General features: G+C 37.9%; 1 protein-coding gene and 1 pseudogene across 10 annotated transcripts in view; both read right to left on the reverse strand.

Moving 5' to 3' along the window:
• The window catches only part of CASK (calcium/calmodulin dependent serine protein kinase), a 493,794-nt gene that overhangs the window by 419,197 nt on the left and 49,093 nt on the right, over window positions 1-25,504 (reverse strand). The window lies entirely within an intron of this gene.
• On the reverse strand, window positions 19,661-20,790 carry LOC136317279 (bifunctional methylenetetrahydrofolate dehydrogenase/cyclohydrolase, mitochondrial pseudogene; annotated as a pseudogene).

Genomic DNA, 25,504 nt, shown 5'->3' on the forward strand with positions numbered 1-25,504 from the left:
AAACCTGGACACATACACCACTTTCTTAAAAGTATAAATATCTTATAAAGTACTTAAAATGTTCCAGTTAAAGATCTAGGAGAACAAGGAAAGCCACAGCAGTAAGCTTAGCCATATACAGCTACTTTTGTCCACAGAACAATTTTCCACCCCGGGAAGCAGCTGCCTCATAGGATGGATACGGTCTGACAGGAAATAAATGAGTAAAAAAAAAAAAAAAAAAAGACTTGCAACCTACTTAATAAACCAATTCAACTATGTTCTGGTTTCTTCTGAATGGTTAAATGGCTAGAGTGGAGGTGAACCAAAAAGAAACCTAACCTTGCATGGACTTGGAGCCCGGCTCCCTCTCATCTCAACTCTTACAATTGGATTAAGTGATGTCCTGGACATAGCTCTCCACTACAAATCTAGAAGGCAAATCCTCTCTTGTAAGGGCATAACATGGGTTGTTATGTTAAGAGTAACCACTACAAGAATTGAAATACAGTGTCTAAAAGAATTGAAACACAGTTTCCAAATTCTAAACTAAGTGGGGGAGGAAATGGAGTGATAAAAAAATAGTTACATAAGAAATAGTTAAAATGAAACAAATTAGAACAGGCAGGAGAGAAGCAAAGTGCAAATAAGAGGTTTCAATTCAGATATTACTATTTCGAGTCAGGAGCAGTAAAAATACACAAACAATAAACAATCGGTAAGTAAATTATAAAGCAGGGGTCCCCAAACTTTTTACACAGGGGGCCAGTTCACTGTCCCTCAGATCGTTGGAGGGCCGGACTATAAAAAAAAACTATGAACAAATCCCTATGCACACTGCACATATCTTATTTTAAAGTAAAAAAACAAAACGGGAACAAATACAATATTTAAAATAAAGAACAAGTAAATTTAAAACAACAAACTGACCAGTATTTGAATGGGAACTATGCTCCTCTCACTGACCACCAATGAAAGAGGTGCCCCTTCCGGAAGTGCGGTGGGGGCCGGATAAATGGCCTCAGGGGGCTGCATGTGGCCCGCGGGCCGTAGTTTGGGGACCTCTGTTATAAAGTATATTAGAAGGGGTGTAAACCTCTAGGAAAAAAGAATAATGTCAAGGAATTGGAAATACTACAGTGGGTTTGGGACAGGCTTTAGTATTAAATAGGGTAGTTAGGGTGGCCCTCATTAAGAAGGTGGCCTCTGAGCAAAGACCTCTAGCCACAGCTTTGAGGCTGCCACTGTGGGAACCGTTATTATCAATGTACTGTATTTTTCCCACACTTGTCACCCCTCCATTTCTTGTGAGGGCTTCTGAAGTTCTTTCATCCTGGACTTGCTCTGATAATCACAAGAGCAGGAGTGCCACTATTTATTGGATGCTTGCTGTTTGACAAGCATTCTACTAGGTGCTTTACAAAATGTCCCATGCAATTTTCTCACTAGCTCTAAAAGCAAGACACTATTCCCATTTTATAGATGAGCATTAACTTTAAAATCGTATCCAGTGGCCCACAATTAATACATTGCAGAGCTAGAATTTAAATGTAAAATCTGCCTGACTGGCCTGACCAGGCAGTGGTACAGTGAATAAAGCATCAGCCTGGGATGCTGAAGACCCAGGTTCAAAACCCGAGGTCACCGGCTTGAGCACAGGCTCATCAGCTTGAGCACTGGGATGCTGGCGGGAGGGTGGGATCATAGAAATGACCCCATGGTCACTGGCCACTGGCTTGAAGCCCAAGATCGGTGGCTTGAGCACGGGGTCGCTCGGTCTGCTGTAGCCCCCTGGTCAAGGCACATATGAGAAAGCAATCAATGAACAACAAAGGTGTCGCAAGAAAAAATTGATGCTTCTCATCTCTCTCCCTTCCTGTCTGCCTGTCCCTGTCTGTCCCCCTCTTTCTCTCCGGCTTAAAAAAAATCTGCCTGTTTGTAAACTCTATGAGCTTTCCACTCTCCATGCTGTATCTTATGCCAAACATTATTGCCAAGAATACAGAAAAGTGAATTTAGAAGGTAAAGACTTAGCAAATGGTAAGTAGGTGTAATTATACACATTAAATAAACCTAATGATCATTTGACTGAGGATTCCCAGAGAATATTCTATGATCAAGAATCAGCTACAGAATAATGACCAGAGAACAGGGTTTACAGGCTTAACTGGGAAGCCAGTCTAGTCACTTTCAACTGGTACACCTTTTTTGGTCTTCCTCTTGTTTTTTTTTTGGGGGGGGGGTTGTAATGGTTCTCTTCTTTCTTCTTGTCATCCTGGGCATGTCCAAGAAATTTTAGTTTTTCTTAATCTGTTTCCCGTTTCATTCCCATTCTCTTAGTTAAAATGTCTTGATCTTGCTTTTGCTCCTTGTTTGTATACTGGGTGACTTCCCCCAAACAACAAAAATTTCATTTATAGGAAACAAAAAAGTTGAACTAACTGCTCCAAACATGGTGGTTTTGAGGAATTCTTATGTAATGCCTAATTCTGTCGAGTTAGCCATGCTACACCCAGAGAAAGATATTTCCCTGTCACCATACCAGGAGTACACGGAAAACCTACAATCATACTACTGACCTGAGTCTTTTTGTTTCAGGAGGAGAAGTGGTATTGGGAGAAAAGGCATGCTCTCATTGTTTGAAGAGAAATAAAAATAAAGCCAATAGGCTATAGTTATTTATTGTTGCATAACAAATTATCATACATTTAGCAGCTTAAAACAACAGCCACACATGATCTCAGTTTTCTGTAGATCAGGAGTCCAAATGGCTCAGCCAAGTTCTCTGCTTAGGGTTTCACAGATGAAATCAAGTTGTCAGCAGGGCTAGGCCCTTATCTAGAGGCTCTGGGGGGAGAATCCACTGGCAAACTCATTCAGATTGTTGGCAAACAAGAGTTCCTGTGATGGTAAGAGTAAAGGTATGCTTCCTTGCTGGCCATTAGCTAGGCTCATAGCTCCCAGAGCCCACCTGAATTCCTTGCCAGGTAGCCCCTTCCACCTTCAAGCCAGCAATAGAGACTCTCTCTTGCATCAAATCTCCCTCACGATCCAGAACCGTTTTCTTTAGGCAATCTCCTTTAAATCATCCCTCTTTTATTTAAATACACTTATTTTAATTTTCTTTCTTTTTTTAAGTTTTAAATTTTATTTAGAAAATTAACTTTAACAGGGTGACACTGATCAATAAGAGTACATAGGTTTCAGGTGAACATTTGTATAGCATTTGAACTATGGATTATGTTGTGTATCCATCACCCAAAGTCAAATCATTTTCCATCACCTTATATGCATTCTTCTTTACACCCTTTTCCCCATCCCCTCCCATCCCCCCATAACCACTCATATTATCTATGTCCATGAGTCTGTTTTATATCTCACCTATGTGTGAAATAATACAGTTCTTAGCTTTTTCTCATTTATTTATTTCACTCAGTATAATGTTCTCAAGGTCCATTCATGTTGTCATAAACGTCACTATGTCATTTTGAGTAGTGTTTCATTGTATATATGTACCACATCTTATTTATCCAACCCTCTATCAAGGGACACTTCAGTTGTTTCCATGTCTTGGCCACTGTGAATAATGTTACAATGAACCTGGGGGTGCATGCATCTTTACATACCAATGTTTTTGAGTTTTGGGGGTGGATACCCAGTAGAGGGATTGCTGGGTCATATGGTAGTTCTATTCCTAAATTTTTGTAAGAACCACCACACTTTCGTCCATAATGATTGTACTAATTTGCATTCCCACCAACAGTAGATGAGGATTCCTTTTTCTCCACAGCCTCTCCAGTACTAGTTATTACCTGTCTTGTTGATAATAGCCAATTTAACAGGTGTGAGGTGGTATCTCATTGTAGTTTTCATTTGCGTTTCTCGACTAGCTAGTGAAGATGAGCATTTTCCACACACTTGTTGTCCATTTGTATGTCTTCTTAGGAGAAGTGTCTGTTCAGGTCCCCTCTCCATTTTTTAATTGGATTGCTTGCTTGTTTGTTGATGAGCGTTGTGAGTTCTTTCTATATTTTGGATATTAACCCCTTATTGGACCTGTTGTTTGCAAATATGATCTCCCATTTGGTTGACTGTTTAGTTGTTTTGTTGCTGCTTTCTTTTGCTGCACAGAAGCTTTTTAGTTTGATATAGACCCATTCACTTAGTTTTGCCTTTACTTCCTTTGCTTTTAGGGTCAAATTCATAAATTGTTCTCTACAGCCAAGGTCCATGACCTTAGAACCTATGTTTTTTTCTATACAATTTATTGTTTCAGGTATTATATTTAAGTCTTTGATACATTTTGAATTAATTTTTGTGCAGGGGGACAAACTGTAGTCAAGTTTCATTCTTTGGTTGTGGCTTTCTAGCATCGCTTATTGAAGAGGCTTTCCTTTCTCCATTGTGTGTTTTGGCACCTCTGTTGAAGATAATTTTCCATATATATGTGGTTTTATTTCTGGGCTCTTGATTCTGTTTATTTTAAAAACTATACTATTTCCATTAACAAAAATAGTATCATTTGCCATAAACAGACGGTGACCTTAAAAACAAATAGAACTGAAACAACAGCACTATATAAAAATTATAGGTAGGTAGTGTTTGCCTTCCTTACAAATGCTGTGAGCTTGAAAACTACTCTCATTTGGGGGAAAAAGAGGCTATGTTGGTTGTTAATGTTATATTAAAACCAAACTTTGACTTTCTCAAAGTTACTAGAATAGTCAAAAAAGACTAAAAGAAGACTATAGAGAATTCTTTCTGTTTGTTATTGTTTATATAATGACTTGGTGGGGTACCATCTAAAATTATACAGCTTACCAAAATACCTATTACACACTTCAGGAAATATTACTTTAAGATGTGTTTACAAATTTGAGCTGAAGTTGAAGTGGTATAGGATTTTGAATACTGTGACATAATAAAATCAGTTAAAATAAACAAAAAGACCACAGTCAGACTAAACCTAAAAAGAGCATGGTTAATAAATTACCCTGAATTCAGATATCTTTCACATCCCTTCCTCCCTCCCTCCATCCCTCCCTCCTTCCCTCCCTTCCTTCCTCTTTCTTTCCCTTTCCCTTTCTCTCTCTCTCTCTCTCTCTCTCTCTCTCTCTCTCTCTCTCTCACACACACACACACACACACACACACATCTTGGAGTTTCCAAAGGCATAATAATGCACATACATCTATCTTTATGTTGCTGCTATTTCTATTCTCCTTGAAAGCAATATTATTCTATCTTGCACAGACTGCATTCCTTTATGAATATTTCAAAGGATATATTATGGTGTACTTAATAGAAACGGGCAACAAGATCACCTAGATCAGGGGTCAGCAAACTACAAGGCACAGGGAAAATCCAGAAAGCCACTTGTTTTAGTAAATACAACTTTATTGGAATACAACCACGTGCATTTGTTTACATCAGCGGTTCTCAACCTGTGGGTCACGACCCTGGCGGGGGTCGAACGACCAAAACACAGGGGTCACCTAAAGCCATTGGAAAATTCATATTTATTAGCTGGTTTACATATTTGTCTACGACTGCTCTTTTGCTATAACAGCAGAGCTGAGTGGCTGTAACAGAAACTGTATGGCCTACAAGGACTTAAAAATTTACTATTAGGCACTGTAGAGAAATAAGTTGCTCATCCCTCATTTACATGTTCCCAAGTGTTGCTATCAATTACAACACTTTCAGAGTGGAGGTTTCAGATTTTGCTAAATGGTTCTGTTTCTTACCTCTTCAATTCTGTTAAGGGTAAATTCAGCATGTCCATTTTACTTAGAATAAGGAATTGTACTTGTCAAAGAACTGATACTGCATTACCAGGATTATAAGAATCTAGATCTCAGCCCTGGCTGGTTGGCTCAGCGGTAGAGCATCGGCCTGGCGTGCGGGGGACCCGGGTTCGATTCCCGGCCAGGGCACATAGGAGAAGTGCCCATTTGCTTCTCTACCCCCCCTCCTTCCTCTCTGTCTCTCTCTTCCGCTCCCGCAGCCAAGGCTCCAATGGAGCAAGGATGGCCCAGGCGCTGGGGATGGCTCCTTGGCCTCTGCCGCAGGCGCTGGAGTGGCTCTGGTCACGGCAGAGCATCGCCCTCTGGTGGGCAGAGTGTTGCCCCTGGTGGGCGTGCCAGGTGGATCCCGGTCGGGCGCATGCGGGAGTCTGTCTGACTGTCTCTCCCCGTTTCTAGCTTCAGAAGAAAAAAAATTAAATTTAATTAAATTTAAAAAAAATAATCTAGATCTCAAGAAACATCACTATCTACACTCCTTTAGCTTTTCTTAAATAATTTTATTCACCTCATCAATAAGAGATCATTCTAAATAGAAAGTCAGAACACCTCTTATGATACTGCTTTTTTAAAAAAATTATTTTTTTACAAGTTTTAGATTTTCAGAAAAATTAAAAAGATAATACATAGTTCCATATATCATGCACCCAGTTCCCCTATCATTAACATTCTGCATTAGAAGGGTACATTTGTTACAATTCATGAACAAATACTGATACATCAGCATTAACTAAAGTCCATTATTTTTACAGATTTCCTTAGTTTTTAACCTACATGTCCTTTTTCCATTTCAGGATCCTATCCAGGATCCCTCATAACATTTAGTCAAGTCTCCTTTCCTTAGGCTCCTCTCGGCTGGGACAGTTTCTCAAACTTATCTTGTTTATGATGACCTTGATAGTTTTGATGAGTACTGGTCAGGTGATTTGTAGAAAAGTTTCTCTAATGGAATTTCTCTGATTTTTTTTTCATGATTAGACTGGAGTTATTTGTTTTGGGGGAGGAAGACCACAGAGATAAAGTGACACTTTCATCACATCATCAATGGTATACAGTCATCCCTTGCCATATCACAGTTCACTTTTCGCGATCTCACTATATCGCAGATTTTTATTTATGTATTTTGTATCGCAGATTTTAAAATTGTATATAACTTAATTTTGTATCTTGTATTTTTCACTATATCACAGGATTTTGAGGTATATAGGTATTTTTATATATTTATTATTTTAATTATTTTTTTTCAGTAAAATAAGCATTTTCTAGCCTAAAAAAACTGAAAAAAATATAAAAATATTAATTAAAACATCATCATTCAAGTTGTAGTATATTCACTGGTGAGTACCCATATAGAATTTTATATGTTGTTAAAATTACGTAGGTTTAAGAGTATAGAAAGTGTTTAAGAGCATAGAAAGGGTTTATAAGAGTATGTAAAAGGTTAATAACAGTGTGAGAAAGGTTTATAAGAGTGTGCGGAGGGTTTATAAAACCTTAAAGTATGTATAAATAATAAAATAAATATAAAACCGTTACTTCGCGGATTTTTGCCCATTTGCCTATCATGGTTCTGGAACCTAACCCCTGTGATAGATGAGGGACCACTGTATACTGTCAACATGACTTATCACTGTTGAGGTTGCCCTTGATCATGTGGCTGAGATAGCGTTTGTCAGGTTTCTCCAATCTAAAGTTATTTTTTGCCTCCCTTTTTATACCATAGTCTTTGGAAGTAAGTTGCTATGTTCAGTCCACATATACTATCCATTTCTTAGTTATTAGACTTTTTAATAAGTGACTTATTTTAATGGGACTTACGTGAGCCAATATTCGCATAAATGTAAAAATAAGTATTTAATAGCTAAAATTTTCTATTTTCCACACAAACTGCATTTACATATTTGGATGAAATTAACACCATGAGCATCTTTAATTTTTCTCATTCCTAGTACTTTGGCAATTCTTACAAAGATTTATTGTTTCTAAAAGTATGTGGAAAAAAATCTCAAAATTTTCAAGTTAAATAAGTCAAAATCTCCACAAGTATTTCTTAAGCAAAAAGCTTAACAAATACAAAGGATGGATCGTAACAGAAATGTATTTAATTCTCATGAAAAAAAAATGTGACCGATTCTGGACTATTTTCCTGTCTACCAATTCTATCTCATTTGGTATAAAGTAGATGAGCCACCACTGTCTCACAATCTAATAGACACTTCCCTTTCCCTGAATAACAAAGTGAAGTCAGATAAGTTCTTATGAAGAAAACAACTAAGAATTCTTGGTTATGCTGGACTTGGCTAGCACCCTTCCTTAGGGCTACAATAATCAGGTCAGAACACAATGACATCAACGTCAATAGCTTCCAATTCCCCTAGCAGCTAGGACTTGGCTGTTGAAGCACAATCATTACAACCTGGCTGTTGAAGCACAATCATTACTAAAGTGAATTTAATAAGTGGAAGAAATTTTTGCTAATCCTATTCAGGCCACAATCTGAGCTGGTCTTAGGCTAAATTGAGGCATTCAAGAACGCTGACCTTTGGCATTGACTCTCTTCCTATTCCAGAGCCACTCCACTGACTTGGTGCTGGCCTATGACCCTCTCTTCCTCTGTGCTGGCTACTAGCAACCACAGACAACGCAAGCAGCCTTCAAGGGTAGCTGTACCCTAAAGAGAAAGTCCAGAAGAAAATCTCTTAGTGGTAGCTGCTCTAGGAAGACCTCATAGAAGACTCTGTAGGCCAGTTACCCCCCACCTAAGAGAAGATGGACATTTGTAGGCCAAACCAGAGTGAAGACCAGAATCCACAGGATCCAGGGTGGGACAGATTTGTCAATGATGACAAATATTACCCAACAGCTAAGAAAGTTCAAATCCAGTCCATGGCACTCATTTAGAACACATTGGCTAAGGTCATGGTCTCAGTCCTTATTTTTTCCCATATCCTCATAAGAGCAAATATAGTAGTTCATAGTTGAAAATTAAAATAATTAAAACCTTACAGAAAAGTGCTTTTGTCAGAAGCAATGACAAAGGGATTGAAATGATGCTATCTGAATAGTACTCAAAATGAAGAAATAAATATTTTTTACCTTGATCCAACTCTGACCTCACTCAAGGAACAGCCTGAAAAGAAACTGCAAAGTTGATGCTGACCTTACTTTCTTCACTGGAAAAAAAAAATGAGAATCCAATATTGTTGCCCAGAAAGACATTTACACTGCTGAACATTAAGTGTACCAAACAAAAGGCTAATACTGAAGTAAAAGGTGTAAAATACATATTAAGAACCAAGACTTTAAAACAGTACATCTGGTGTACAATTCATTGTAAGGCTGTAGGCAATTAAGGTTTCCTCAAACATCTTTCACAGACCAAGCTATAATAGAGGAGAAGAAATGAGTTCCACTGCACAGTCCTACTTTTATTTTGGCTGTAACATTATTAGTAAATAATACTGCAAGCACGAAAAGCAAAGACTTGACCCATTGAAAAAATAATGGACCACAAACCTTTCTAAGGAACACATCAACAGTAATTACCATTCCGTTTGTGAAAAAATCAGGTACTTTCACATTACACAAATGTAGAGTTACTGTTCTTAATGAGATTGTACTTTGTTACTTCCATATAATGCACTATATTTTTGGTTTATACCTCTGATTTGCCACAAATACTTAGTTGATATGTAATACAAACAATCCAAAGTACTATACATCTGCTTTCATTCCAGAGATCCATTTTATCTGTTCAAGATGAACAGATAAAATGGATCTCAATACCAGTTAAGGAAATCACATTAGGCTAAAAATATACTACATGTAATATACTATTGATCAAGACTAATAATTCTTTTTGAAAGAGATCACTCATCTTAAAGCTTAACTCTAGTAGGTAAAATGCATTACCGTGATCAGAAAATAAAAATGGTTGTGCTGATCAGTGGAATCAGCAAAGGCTACTACTTCAATCACTGCTCCAGACAGTCTCGGCTTTAATGTTGCTTTTCACAGAACAGAGGCAGGCAGGAATGGTAACAGATGCTTTCTGGTTTCAATTAGTACTTAATTCAAATATGCAGTGCTATTGTTTTCCAATCTTAGTAAAACAGTAAATAAACTATCAACCACAGTGCATAAAGATAAAGCTATTAAAGTAAATCTGTTTTGTTTTGTGTTTGTTTTTAGTTTTTGCTTTATCTAAAATCTTGGAGAGATTCTTACTGTAAATCAGAAAGACACTATAAAGGAAAAGAATAGTTTTAACAATGTGTTCTTAAAGAAGTAAAATTCCATACTTATATCATTGTCTAGAGTAAAACTGATCAGAAACTATACACATATTTGAAGACCATCATGCTAACCCTTTTTGGTTTTTCACTCAGTTCTTTTTACAGCCTAACTAAAACATTATGGCCTTCTCTTCCTATTGGTTTCCTCTCTTCAGGATTCAGTTTCTTTACAGCAGCAATTTCAACCCTTTTCATCTCATGGTACACATAAACTAGTTACAAAAATTCTGCAGCACACTAAAAAAACTTTTTGCCAGCCTGACAAAAAATAGTATAAGTTTGATTCATTCACATTGATGTCTATTGTGCCAGCTTTTGTCATTTTTTAATTTGGTTATACACACACACATACACACACAACTCATAGATACAGACAAGATAGGAATTCCCAGAGGTAAAGGGGGGATGGAGATAGGGGGCGGGAAGCAAAGGGGATGAAATAGGAATGGAAAGAGACTGCATGGGGCATGTGGGACATGATGAGGGGGGTTAGAGGATGTTATATTGAGTGGGACACTTGAAACCATGTCAGCACAATAAATTTAAAAATAATTGATAATCTAAGGGAAAAGAGGCCAGTACTCCTGACTAAATAGTCAAGTATTGCATGTTTTAAAAAATTCTTGTGGCACACTGGTTGAGTATCACTGCTTTAGAGCATTTGCAAAACTATATGAGCCTTATTCTTTCTCTTCCCTTTAACTCCTCATGTAGAACATCTTGGTTTACTTGAAGCCTCAGCCATGCTGCTCTACTTATCAGAAACATCACTATGGCCATACCTTAACTCCTTGTCATTTAATGAGCTACAATCTATCTCTGCTTAAGCCAGTGGTTCTCAAACTTTTTGAAGTCAGGGCGCATTTAAAATCCTAAAAATAATTGTAGGTGCAGTATATACAAATTTCTGAGAAATATGTTATAATAATTAAGTCAAATATTAAAGAAAAATATATAAAGTCCAAGAATGCTTTTATGGTAATTAAACAAAATAAATACGACAAAATTAAATTTATTTTGACATTAAAAAACATTTTTATGTTACTTCTTTTGAGTTATGCTTTTTAGAATTCATAAAAAGAGGGGTTAAAAATGACAAAAAAGTTATCTTTTTATATATATAGATACATTCTTAGTAAGATTTAGTAAATTTGGCAGGTCCTGGCACAAATGTGTTAAGTTTTTTCATTCTTGTGTTTATGAGAAACATGAGCCTGATGTGTCCTAGATATATTTCTTCAATGTTTGGGCATTTATTTGAAAGGCAAACTCTCATTTCCTCATCAATACATTGAAGAACTCCTCTCTTTTTACTCTTAATTGTTTTGGGTGCAGAAAAGCCCCACCATACATATCTTCTTAACTTGACACCAAAAGATAGAAGAAACTTGCCTCCAGTCTTTCCGGGAACATGGGGGGTAGTGGAAACAATCCAGCACCACAGCTTAACAGCCTTTTGCAATCTAATCAAGCAAGTGAGATGGGGGGTTGGGCAGACTGTCAGCTTACAGCCAATTCCCCACACCTCTGTCCCCCCAAAATCTAAACTCCAAAAACCCTGTTGGTTTTTTGGTCCCCAACATGCACACATTTCTCTGGAATATCATAGGGCACACCTGGAAATCTTCTAGGGCACACCAGTGCGCCCTGGTGCACACTTTGAGAACCACTGGCTTAGCCGTTTGATTCCAGAGTTATTGAGATGTTTTAAAGAAAGCAGTGTTAACAACAAGGTGTGTGTGTGTGGGGGGGGAGTTGCTGGAGAGAACTGCGAGGGAAACGAGAATGAAGGTGAAATGAAGCAAGATAATCAGGAAGGTACAATAATGCTTCCCTTAAAAACTATATTGGTTAGTACAATACTAAAAGAAAAAATGTGTTACTATTTCAGTACAAAAGAAAATTTACAATGGTGGAGCTATAATCAATACAATTTGATATTTTAAAAAGCCTAGTTTTAAAATTTACACAGAAAAATGCCCAATAAAAATACTTTTAGGAAAATAAATATGAAAAAATATGCAAATGATTCAACTATGGTACAAAAAATTGATCAAGGGATTAAATTAGTTTAGTGGAAACATTTGGGCTGAGAAATACTTTCTCTACATAAAATTCATTAATATTGGGTTAAGTCTGATTAAAGTCCTGCACTTATTGAAGAAACATAAAATGATTACCCAGTCACATATCCCATTTACCACAGTTTTCCAACAGAAGCAACATCAAACTATTAGGAACAAGTATTGTATTAGTGTTATAAGTACTGTATATATTTGAATATATTATTAGCTTATTATTAGTATTATAGGTATGAGCATTCACTACGTGCCATTTTCTTAAGTCTTCCTGGTATTATTAACTAATTCTCATGATTACTGCAGAAGATAGGCAGTATCTTTATTCCCATTTTACAGATGAGGAAACTAAGGTACATAGCCCCAGAGCTGGTAACTGGTTCAATCAAAATTCAAAACCAAAAGCTCCAGATCAAGAGCCCCTGGCTTTCTTAATCACTATGTTATCTCTGCCTCACATCTGTATCAGACGAATTCTCAAGGTCCCCTGTTGAAGTTACCCAATCTTTATTCCCTTTATAAAAGCAAAAACTCATTTGTTTTATTTATCAGGAAAGTTTTCAGACTTCAACTGCCTTACGTATTTTATTTATGGCCAATAGTACTTGGGTTTTCTTTTTAACTAGCATATAATAAGGATTCACTTATATGAATATATTTTAGAGAAAGCATCTCTCAAACTTTAGTTTAAAAACAATCTTCAAACTTATAAAAGTGAAGTTAACATTGTATATCGAAAATATTTCTTCTGGAGTAATTGTGTAAATCTGTAGCAGTGACAATTTTACCAAATATTTTGCAGGTAAATAAATTAGTAGGGGCAAACACAGAGTTACACTCCCATATATAGCTGACACTTAAGCAAAAGTCAAGATACTATGGGTGTCCAGTTTTGGCTCTGCAACTGATGGGTTATATATTTTTGAGTCACAGTCACTCCATGCCTGTTTCTTCATTTTTAATAGAGAGTGTTTGAAGTACACAAATATTTTCGTTCTGCCAAACACTAAATTCTGACTTCAGATAAAACCATAAGGCACTAGAGGTTTCCTCAGGTTTTTCTATAACCTCATCCCTCTTTGCTTCATTAATCATCACAGGACAATCATCTTCTCTGATCAAAGACTGGAACATGTGTGTTCTAGTTCTAAATTCATCGCTGTTAGTTCCAAATCTCTGGGGCTTATCTCAAGTAGAGGAATTAGATTGGTCCCAAATCTCTTTTTGTAGGGACAAGTCACTTCATTTACCCAAAGACTGAAGATTCACAATCAGGAGCAAGGAGGAGAATACTCATGAGACACAGCATTTCCAGGGTGGAGGTAAGATTTGTTACCAGATTCTAACCTCGTTACCAAATAGATATGAACAAGGACAAAACCTATACATATTTTTGTTTCTCCCCATTTCTTATTACTCTTTAAAATTATGGTAAATGACATTTGTCATTTTCACCATTTCAAGTGTATAATTTAGGGGCTTTCATTTATCACAAGATTGTACCAGCATGTCTAAAACATAACCTCTTTGGTGAGTGAAGCTTTATTGTAACTTAAGTTGGTTGTATATTACACCATTCTACACCCGGACCCTTTGTGCTAAATTAAGATGGTATCATTACTCAACCTATTGTAGAAAGGGAGAGAGACTCAGTAGGGAATGGTTAAATGATTTCTTAAGAGCGTAGTATTTCAGATATGAATTAACTAAATCCTTTGGTAGATGTTATAGTTTGATTCTATTGGTCAGGACTAAAATCATCTGGTACTTATTGAATACTGCCTTTGTTAGTCATAGGTATTCCACTCCAACAGCATCCTTTTAAGGTAATAAGTATTTCATACAAAAGAAGCACAGAGGTATGTCTAATATTTATTAGCAGACCCTCTCCCTCTGGGCTTTGGTCTTTCTGGTGATCTCATCTCAAGTTACTACTACAGGGGGGCCTCAGGTTACGACAGTCTTGACATACATTTCAAATTTACGATGCTCACTCCCATAAAAATGTTAAAAAATTGAGATGTGAGTGTTTCAGCTTACACCATTAGCATTGTACTTATGGACCACATAGGCGAACAAGTTTGGTTGCCTGTGGCGGAAGAATACGCAGTAACATGATGTATGAGTGAGGGAGTTGACATTCCCCAGTACGCTTACCTGTGCCATTTTGGACTGTTAAAAGCTCAAGTGTTCCATTTGTGTGCTTTGGTGACTTTTTGGCCCTTATCATGGCTCCTAAAAGAATGTGAGAGTCTTCAGATGGTAATGCTTCGAAGAAGAGAAAAGCCATAACGATGGAAGTGAAATTAGACATTGTAAAGAGGTCAGAAAAAGGAGAATCAGTGACAAATATTGGCCACGTGCTAGGCCTTAGCTGCTCTACTGTAACAACAATTATCCAGGATAAAGATCACATCCTAGAGCATGTAAAGGGATCAGCCCCTATGAAATCGACTGTGATTACTAAACAGCAAAGTGGCGTAATGATTGAGATGGAAAGATTGCTGGTTTTGTGGCTGGATGACCAGCATCAGTAGCATATACCGGTCAGTCTAATGTTGATCCAGGAGAAGGTTAAACGATTGTTTGAAGCAATAAAAAGTGAAAAGGGGGAAGGGAGTGAAGAGTTTGTGGCTAATAGGGGTTGGCTCATGTATTTCAAAGCTCGTGCCAACTTGCATAACCTTAAGGTACAAGGTAAAGCTTCTAGAGAAAGCAGCAAGATAATTTCCTAATAGGTCAGCTGGATTAATTAAAGAGGGCAGCTTCTGTGCTGAACAAGTGTTTAATGTTGACGAGACAGGCCTTTTTGGAATAATATGCCTAACAGGACCTACATCGCCAAGGAGGAGAAGACAGCACTGGCATCACATGGAGAAGAGCTGTCTGCTGAGGACCTCATTCAGCTGAGAAGCAGCTGATTAAAGAAGAAGAGATAGAAACCCCAGAACCTAAGAGATTTACTACCAAGGGTTTGGCAGAAGGTTTTTCTATGGTAGAGGATGGACTGGCAAAATTTCAAGCCGAGGACCCCAGCGGTGACAGATTCAATAAAGTCTACAGAGCTGTTATGGATGCCTTGCAATGATATTGGCAGATTTTGGAAGCAAAGAAGTCATCAACCTTCCAGAATAGCCTGGAACAATTCGTTAAGAAGGTAGAGAGGGCCTGACCTGTGGTGGCGCAGTGGATAAAGCATCGACCTGGAAATGCTGAGGTCGCCAGTTCGAAACCCTGGGCTTGCCTGGTCAAGGCACATATGGGAGTTGATGCTTCCTGCTCCTCCCCCCTTCTCTCTCTCTCTCTCCTTTCTAAAAATGAATAATAATAATAAAAAAAAGAAGGTAGAGAGGCCTGCAACAGGTCCTGTGCTCTGCATCAGCTGCTTCTCGAGATGAAACACTTGTAGTACAGGTAGAATCATCCCAGCGTCTCTTGCATGTTCCTTAGGCAATCCTGATTCACCTGACCCAGTATCTCCAGTACCTTCTCTTCAGGTTCTCCTGCCTCTCCAGCCTCCTCCTCCCAATAGGTTACTCTCTCCCATCTTGCAATGCCCCTTCCAGTGTGCAAGCCAACCACAGGAATAAAGGTAACGACTTTTTTTAACACTCATTTTTTGTTAATTTTCTGTTACTACAGTACAGTGTACAAGTACATTATATTTATGTCCTTTTCTGTGTCTTATTAGTCTTTTTATGTTCTATGTTATGTTTTTACAACTGTGTAGGGTAGGTAAGTGACTTAAACTAGGGTGTGTTTCAACTTACACCAAAATTCGGGTTATGTCACTCTTGTAGGAGTGGAGCTGTGTCATAACCCAAGGAACCCCTGTATTTCCTATGCTGTACTTTACATCTCCATGACTATTTTGTAACTACCAATTTGTACTTCTTAATTCCTTTTCACCCAGTTCCCAAACCTCCCTCCTACCTGGCAACCATCAGTCTGTTCTCTGTACCTATGAGTCTGTTTCTGGTATGTTTGTTTATTTCTTTTGCTCTTTAGATTCCACATGTAAGTGAAATAATATGGTATTTGTCTTTCTCTGACTGATTTATTTCACTTAGCATGATATCATCTGGGTCCATCCACATTGCTGCAAGTAGTAAAATTTCATTCTTTTTACAACTGAGTAATATTCCATTGTATATATGTTCAACTTTTTTATCCACTTGTCTATTGATGGGCACTGGGGTGCTTACATCTTTTGGCTATTGTAAATAATGCTGTAATGAACAATTTTGGCTATTGTAAATAATGCTGTAATGAACACAGGGGTACACATATCTTTTTGAATTAGTGTTTTGGGATTCTTTAGATATTTATATACCCAGAAGTGGAACTGTATTTCCTCTTTGGAGAAATGTTCATCAGGAAGGACCAACTTTTTCATTCATAGAACCAATCAACATCAGTCACATATGGCAAGAGCCTCCTAAGAATCAGAGAGTAAATGCCAATAGATACAGGTGGAATTTCTTATACATTATACATATTATACTTATGAAAACTTACTCATATGTGAGTTACATATGAATGAATTTGAGGAAAAACTGGTAAAACTGAGCTTGAAAAGGTAATTCTCTACATTAAAGTTTTTTCTTAACCCCCCCAGCCCCCCTTTTTTTTGCAAAGCAGCAAGTGCCCAATAAGTACCTAAAATTCTGGCTTCTGTACATGGTTTTGTTAAAGTGAGGATCATCTACAATAAAAAATGTCAGATGTAGACATGACTCCAGGTGTCACTCACTTGGTCCAGTCCCTCATTTTATAGATGAATACACAAGGTCTGCAAAAGAGACAACCACTACCTTCCAGGTACCTCAAAAGACACACTCAAGAACACATGAACACACAAAGTGCTAAAATCTGAACTCTCGAACTCAAAGTACAATAGTCTTCATTCACTTCATACTGTTCTCCATTTCTTTTCTTTCCAAACAATCATCATGGCTCAAAAGTGCCAAACATGTTTTTTAATTCATATGAAACACATGGTTACTCATTTTTAATATCCCTATCACATTTCCCAAAGTGTGCTCTGAGGCTCACTATTCCTGCAAAGTACTCTACCAGTAAAAGTTTCCATAAATAAATTTAGGAAACATTTGATAATATCCCTGTCTTTAAAAATCTCAATTATTAGCAAACTTAAGGCTCTGAAAGTCTTATGGTAAAGAGACATCTTAAATTTCATTAAAACTAAGCCTTTTACAAACTTCTTAGTACATAATCTTTAAAAAAATATGAAACTGCCTGACCAGGCAGTGGCGCAGTGGATAGAGCGTCGGACTGGGATGCGGAGGACTCAGGTTCGAGACCCCCGAGGTCACCAGTTTGAGCATGAGCTCATCTGGTTTGAACAAGGCTCACCAGCTTGAGCCCAAGGTTGCTGGCTTGAGCAAGGGGTCACTTGGTCTGCTGTAGCCCCCTGGTCAAGGCACATATGAAAAAGCAATCAAAGAACAACTAAGGAACCGCAACGAAGAATTGATGTTACTCATCTCTCTCCCTTCCTGTCTGTCTGTCCCTATCTGTCCCTCTCTCTGACTCTCTCTGTCTCTCCCACAAGAAAAATAAAAATAAAACCAATATTCTTTGAGGCATATTTTGGGAGAAGCTATCCCATAGCCTCATTAAAGACCTGGAGTATACACATATATACCTGTGGAACTGAATTCAACTCAGGACCCATCAAATGAATTTTCAGCAAAAGCACAGCTATCAACTAACTATATAATTGAAAACTATATTATAATGCATAAAAATAATAGACCCTACATAGTAATAGAGTAAATTCTGACAAATCATTTTTATTTACCATCTGACCGAATTTAAGGTAATTTAAAGATAAGAAGCAAAAGACAGGATCTTATATAAACACGTTTATTACATGAACTCGAAGAATTTTCAAAGAACAAGATTGTGACATATTATAGGTAAATTAAACACATGCTATTCCTACTCCAAAGAACAAATACTCTTAAGAGTGATGTTCTCCCCCTGGTTTTTTGGCACAGTCTTTCTGCCGAAGTGATTATATTGATTTGGTGGCATCCTGAAATGATTATAGGTTTCCTGCTAAGGTGAACGCAGCAGGGTTTGATGAACCTACATTAAAAAATGAGGAGAGCGTTTTGTTAACTTTTATATCAAGCATGGAATTTGGGGAATTTGATATAAAAATGTACAACTGACTCTTGAACAATGCAGGTTTAAACTGCATGGGTCCACTGACGTGAATTATTTTCAATAGACACTATGAAAATGTACTTCATTACAATTTTCTTAATATTTTCTTTTCTCTAGCTTACTTTATTGTAAGAATATAGTATATAACACATATAACATATAACATATGTTTATTGACTATTTCTGTTATCTGTTAGTCTTCTAGTCAATAGAAGGCTGTTAGTTTTGTGGGGAGTCAAAAGTTATATGTGATTTTTGACTGCACAAGAGCTGGTGCCCCAACTCCTGCATTATTCAAGGGTCAACTGCAATTACATATACCATTTTTTTGCTAAAACAAAAAAAATCCTTTAATCTGATAGTCTGATTAAATTCAGTATTAACTCAAACTCTCAAAAACCTATTAGGGAAAACCACCAGATGCATCCAAGAAAAGCAGATAGCTGCTGACAATTCTTTGGTGGAAAAGTAAGCTGCATACTTGTCCCAATGATTATCAAGTTCTAATTTTGTTTTTCAAAAATAGGTACCAAGATCTACCAAAGTAACCACACAAAAACTGCACCAACAGTAAAATATTTTAACAATAAAGTTTAGGGACATAAGAAAAGCCAAATATGACAATACACAAGTTATTTATAGAATAAGCCTTTTAATTCTAGAAAACTAAAATCAGGAGACCTCATGGATAGTAACATATATAAAGAATGGCTAATAGTATATGGGACAACCCTAGAAATTTTCCCAGTGACTAATCTATACAATGACAGCTCAGGAAACTATTAACATGTAACTTTTCTTCTAGTTATCAGTCAATATCTATATTAGGGTAATTTTTTTCTACTCAATTACTATCATTTCTTCTTTTTTACCTCTTCCCTAATTTTCTCTAGCAAGATTTTTCCTTTGGTTTGACCAGCTGGACTCAAAAGGCTTAAAATCTAAAGTATTAATTCTTACTGTACTAGCATTTGGGAAATGCAATCCCAGAAAAGGCGAATTGTAACTGAAGTTGTCTGACAAAGTTAAGCAGCCATTCTGAATATGACAATGTCCCCTATGTTAATCACTAGGTTAATGGCTTCTCTAATGTCTAGGTCATATGACCCAGCATGATACTGGCATGCTCACTGGTAAGGTGCTTCAGAGCTATGTGCACAAACAACCACCCATTTAATTTTTCAATAAATACAAAGCATCATTTAAAACCATGTCAGTAAAATAAATAAAATATACTGCATTACTATTGGCCTGTTTCCCTTTTTGATCTGGATTGACATAATGTTCATGACACAGAAGACATAATACTTAATTAGTTGCCATTCCAAGCTCCTTAGATTTCAGTACTTCCCAATCTTCGAGTCTTAGAACATTTTTGGCAGCAAAAATGGTTTTCTTCACTAGCTCTGCTGCTATCATGGGACCAACACACCCAGGGACTGGAGTGATGTAATCAGCTTTTTTTCTGGACTCCTTCAAAATCCACATCTCCAACCAAATTGGGTTTATTAATGATGGGACTGTGAAAGCTGCTTCTATCTTGATAATATCTGCTGTGACCAGATTTGGAATGCCTACAGTGGAAACCATAACATCTGCAAAAATTGTATGTTTCTTTAGCTGCTCTTCGAGAGTGTATTGATGAGATATTGTTAGCAGTGGTATCACCTCCAGGATGTTTGTGCACCCCAGCTCTGTGTAGTAACATTGCAATGGCCATTCCAACATATTTTTTGACCTTCCAGTTACAACTATGTTCTTCCCTAGAGTTGGAATGCAAGTTCCTTAATTATTTTTCACATACCCCATGTGGTAGCTGGTAATACGCAATACTAGTCCAAATACATTCATGCTGCGTTAATCACATGAAAGCCATCAACATCCTTGTCTGGAGAAACAGTATTACGGTTCTTTCTCTCATCAATGTGCTCTGGAAGAAGCAGCTGAACAAGGAGGTCATCTACATTATCATTATTTAGTTTATTTATTAAATTCAGCAGTTCTTCTCTGAAATTGAAACTGGTTTCACAACTGTTTCACTGTCAATTTCCACATCTATAGCAGCCCTGGGTGTTTTTTTTTTGTTTGTTTGTTTTTAATTATTTATATTTATTTATTCATTTTAGAGAAGAGAGAGAGATAGAAATATATATATATATATGTGGGGGAGGGGGAGCAGGAAGCATCAACTCCCATATGTGCCTTAACCAGGCAAGCCCAGGGTTTTGAACTGGCGACCTCAGCATTCCAGGTCAATGCTTGATCCAGTGCGCCACCACAGGTCAGGCTAGCAGCCCTGGTTTTGTTGAGGACAGAGAAATGACTTGCAGGATTCTCGCCAACTAGAACCATGCTTAGGTGTGGTGTTTGTTGCCGGCTGCCACCTACTTTTCCACTATCTGCTGCTCTTCCTTCTTGATCAGCTGGTCAAGTTCCATTCACTTTTCTCAGATCCATCAGAGCAATCACTATCTATGGCAGCTATAGCTTTACGAAATGTATTTCTTAAATAATATAAAATTACTCCCTGATCCATGGGTTGCAAAATGAATGTTACATTAGCAGGCATGAAAATAACACTAATTTCATTGAATGTCTCCATCAGAGTTCTTGGGTGACCAGGTGCATTGTCAATGAACAGTAATATTTTGAAAGGAACTCTTTTCTTCTGAGCAGTAGATCTCAACAGTAGTCTTACAATATTCAGTAAACCATGTTGTAAACAGATGTACTGTCACTTAGGCTTTGTTGTTCTATTCAAACAGGGATAAGCAAAAGTAGGTTTACAGTTGTGAATGACACCCTTTTGAGTTAATGAAACTAAGGTAATTGCATATCTTTTCCTATACAAACAACTGTAAACCTACTTTTGCCCACTCCTGTAGATCAAAGGCAATCAATTTAGTGTCATTCTTAAGGGCTCTATAATTTCTGGAATGGTAAATGAGCATTACTTTCCACTTAAAGTCACCAGCTGCATTAGCCCCTAACAAGAGAGTCAGCCTAACCTTTGAAATGTTGAAGTCAGTCATTGACTTCTCCTGTTAGCTATAAAAGTTCTAGATAGTATCTTCTAATAAAAGGCTGTTTAACCTACACTGAAATTGTGTTGTTGTTTTTTTGTAGCTCTATCTTCATGAATTATCTTAGCTAGATCTGAATAACCTGCTTCAGCTTCTTTATCAGCACTTGCTACCTCACCTTGCACTTTTATGGCATGGAGATGGCATCTTTCCTTACACATCCTGAACCGACCTCTGCCAGCTTCAAGTTTTTCTTCTGCAGCTTCCTCACCTCTCTTAGCCTTCAAAGAATTGAAGAGAGTTAGAGCCTGGCTCTGGATTAGGCTTTGGTTTAAAGGAATGTTGTGGCAATAAAGCTGTTTTGCCTTCTAATCATGTATTCAATGGAGTAGCACTTTGAACTTCATTTAATGGCTTTTCCTTTGCATTCAAACATGACTAACTGTTCCATGCAAGAGGTCTAGCTTTAAGTCTGTGTCAGCTTTCAGCATGCTCTCCTCACTAAGCATTTCTAGCTTTTGATTTAAAGTGAGAGACTTAAAGCTCTTTCTTTCAGTTGAACACTTACAGGTCATTGTAGGGTTATTAATTAACTTAATTGCAATATTTTGTCTCAGGGAATAAGGAGGCCTAAAGTCAGGGAGAGATATAGAGAAACAGGCAATCGGAGAAGCATTGAGAGCACACACATTTATTAAGTTCCGCCACCTGAATGTCCCTGGTTCATGGCACTCCAGAACGATTACAGTAGCAACATGAAAGATCACTGATCAAAGATCATTAACAAATATAATTATAATGAAGAAGTCTGAAATATGGTGAGAATCACCAAAAAGTGACAGAGACATTAAATGTGCAGATGCTGTTGGTAAAATTGTGCTAACAGACTTGCTCACTGTAGGGTTACCACAAACCTTCAATTTGTAAAACGTACACTATCTGCAAAGTGCAATAAAGCAATGCACAAAAAAAGTGAGGTATGTCTGTATGGCCTATTGTAAGGATCTCCTAAGTAAATCACTAAATAATTTAATAATTTAGTAAACTTTTGAGCTCAACAAAGATAGATTTAAATAGGAAAGAAAAACGTAAAAACATGACATTACCTTACTGAAATAAAAAAAAATCATAGTTTATTATCTATTGGAAATTTCAAAATAGATTCAATTAGGCTCTGTAGAGGGAGATGATGGAGAATCTGGAGGCAATAGAAAAATGCAGAATTACTACTGCAGTAACTAGAGCTAGTGCTATTTGTCAAAAATGGTAAGCATCATTTATCTGTTATCACACTAAACAAATTTTTTTTTTTTTGTATTTTTCTGAAGCTGGAAATGGGGAGAGACAGTCAGACAGACTCCCGCATGCGCCCGACCTGGATCTACCCGGCACGCCCACCAGGGGGCGATGCTCTGCGCCTCCGGGGTGTCGCTCTGCTGCGACCAGAGCCACTCTAGTGCGACCAGAGCCACTCTAGTGCCTGGGGCAGAGGCCACAGAGCCATCCCCGGCGCCCGGGCCATCTCCGCTCCAATGGAGCCTCGGCTGCGGGAGGGGAAGAGAGAGACAGAGAGGAAGGAGGGGGTGGGGTGGAGAAGCAAATGGGCGCTTCTCCTATGTGCCCTGGCCGGGAATCGAACCCGGGTCCCCTGCATGCCAGGCCAACACTCTACCGCTGAGCCAACCGGCCAGGGCCACACTAAACAAATTTTTGTCAAAAAGTGCTACAAGAGTGGTTTACCTTTATTTATGTGTCTGTAATATCATTTATGATTACTCAGCAAACCAATTATTCAGTTAATAATATTAAGAATATGAAGAAGGATTCCCTGCCTTAAAAACGTTGATTAACATCCAGATTAATATAATGTCAACATCAGACCTCTTGAAATCTTAAACAGAAACATTTGGTGAATTCAAGACTTGTGGGTATTTTCAATAGGAAACTTGCTTTTATTTAGGGAGCTTTCACTCTTTGAACATTCTCAAATAATGAGAGTGGTTTTACATCGTTTGATCATGTAGAAATATACAAGTTGCTTTACTGAATCCCAAGAAAGACACCTTGTAGGAACCAACTTAAGGCAACACATATACTCTGCTTCTGCTTACATGTCTTTATGATTAGTTTTAGACAACTGTTTTGTCCTCTGCTATGCGGTTTTCAGACTTCCTCACTTGCCCCCAATTTAATAGGTTTATTAATAATACTGCAAGCGGCCCTGGCCAGTTGGCTCAGTGGTAGAGCGTCGGCCTGGCATGCAGGAGTCCCGAGTTCGATTCCTGGCCAGGGCACACAGGAGAAGAGCCCATCTGCTTCTCCACCCCTCCCCCTCTCCTTCCTCTCTGTCTCTCTCTTCCCCTCCCGCAGCCAAGGCTCCATTGGAGCAAAGTTGGCCTGGGCACTGAGGATGGCTCTGTGGCCTCTGCTTCAGGCGCTAGAACAGCTCTGGTTGCAACAGAGTGACGCCCCAGATGGGCAGAGCATCGCTCCCTGGTGGGCGCCGGGTGGATCCCGGTTGGGCGCATGCGGGAGTCTGTCTGACTGCCTCCCCGTTTCCAACTTCAGAAAAATACAAAATAATAATAATAATAATAATAATAACAACAATAATAATGCTGTAAGCAAGCTCTATACAACTCTGGAAATTGGTTCTTTTTTTTTCTTTTTTGTGACAGAGACAGAGAGAGACAGAGAGAGGGACAGATAGGGACACATAGACAGGAAGGGAAAGAGACGAGAAGCATCAAGTCTTCATTGTGGCACCTTAGTTGTTCATTGATTGCTTTCTCATATGTGCCTTGACCGGGGAGCTACAGCAGACCAAGTGACCCCTTGCTCAAGCCAAGACCTTGGGCTCAAGCTGGTGAGCCTTGCTCAAACCAGATGAGCCTGAGCTCAAGCTGGCGACCTTGAGGTTTCGAACCTGGGTTCTCTGCGTCCCAGTCCGACACTATCTGCTGCACCACTGCTTGGTCAGGCATGCTCCCACTTTCTTAGGTCTAACTCATAATGCTAGAGCCATCTCATTTCAGTTGCACAATGATATCTGACAGGGATCAAGGCTTTTTTTTTTCATTTCACAACACTCCTAAAAAGCAAAGAAGACAGTATTACTCTTACTTTAAAGATAAAAATGAAAGTGCAGAAAGCACAAAGAGGGCTTTTAGTAATGTCCTAGTTTCTTGAGTTGGGTGCTGGATACAGGAGTGTATTCAATTTGTAAAAGCTCATCAAGCTACATACACTAACGATTTGCATATTCTTCTGTTTGTTATACTTCAGTAGAAGAGTTCAAAAAAGCAAAAGAACTAAAGATTCAGATTCCAAAACATACAGTAATTTGACCAGAGTGGCAGAGGCTGGCCCAAATGTAATCCACACGATTCCTAGGTAGTATTTAGTGCTCTGCATCCAACTGCCCTGGTTGTTTTCACTATTAATCATTTCCTTCCATTCAATTTCTCATTTCTCCTTTGATCATCAACAAATAAAATATTCTGCCACATCATCAGAATATGCCTAAAACACCACCCTTAAAAAACTTTCTCTTCATGTCAACTTAATCTTACACACATGTGGTAATATGTATCCCTACAACAAACAAGCCTCATTCTAGCTAGGGGACCCAAATGCACTTCATTAATTGATAACCATGCTTTGGTAGTCTGACTGTAACCCTTACAAATAATTACTACATTGTGTACAATTATGACTTTAACTATAAGTTAGCTCATTATCTAAAGTGTTTAAACCAACCCTTATACTTTACTTTAAAATGCTAACAATTGAAATGTGATGGGGAGGGATCTCACACTGTTCCCCACATCTCTTAGATTCTCTGAAATGATGAGAAAGGTCAGTAGAACAATTCTGCAGAAACCAGATTTGGCCACATAAACATTTCACATGTATTTATCTTTCCAATCATCTCTCAACACCATCTAGACACATATTGCATCCATCTATCCTAACCACAATCATCTTAAAAAGATTAGGTTCTCATCTGCTCCCAATGCCATCATACAAACTATTTCCTCTGCCTAAAATACCCTCTCTTTTGTCCAAACCCTCTCTACTAATTCTTCAAGACTTAGCTCAAGTATGTAAGTATTGTTTTTAATTCCCC

Source organism: Saccopteryx bilineata, chromosome X, assembly GCF_036850765.1.
Source record: "Saccopteryx bilineata isolate mSacBil1 chromosome X, mSacBil1_pri_phased_curated, whole genome shotgun sequence".
Lineage (NCBI taxonomy): Eukaryota > Metazoa > Chordata > Mammalia > Chiroptera > Emballonuridae > Saccopteryx > Saccopteryx bilineata.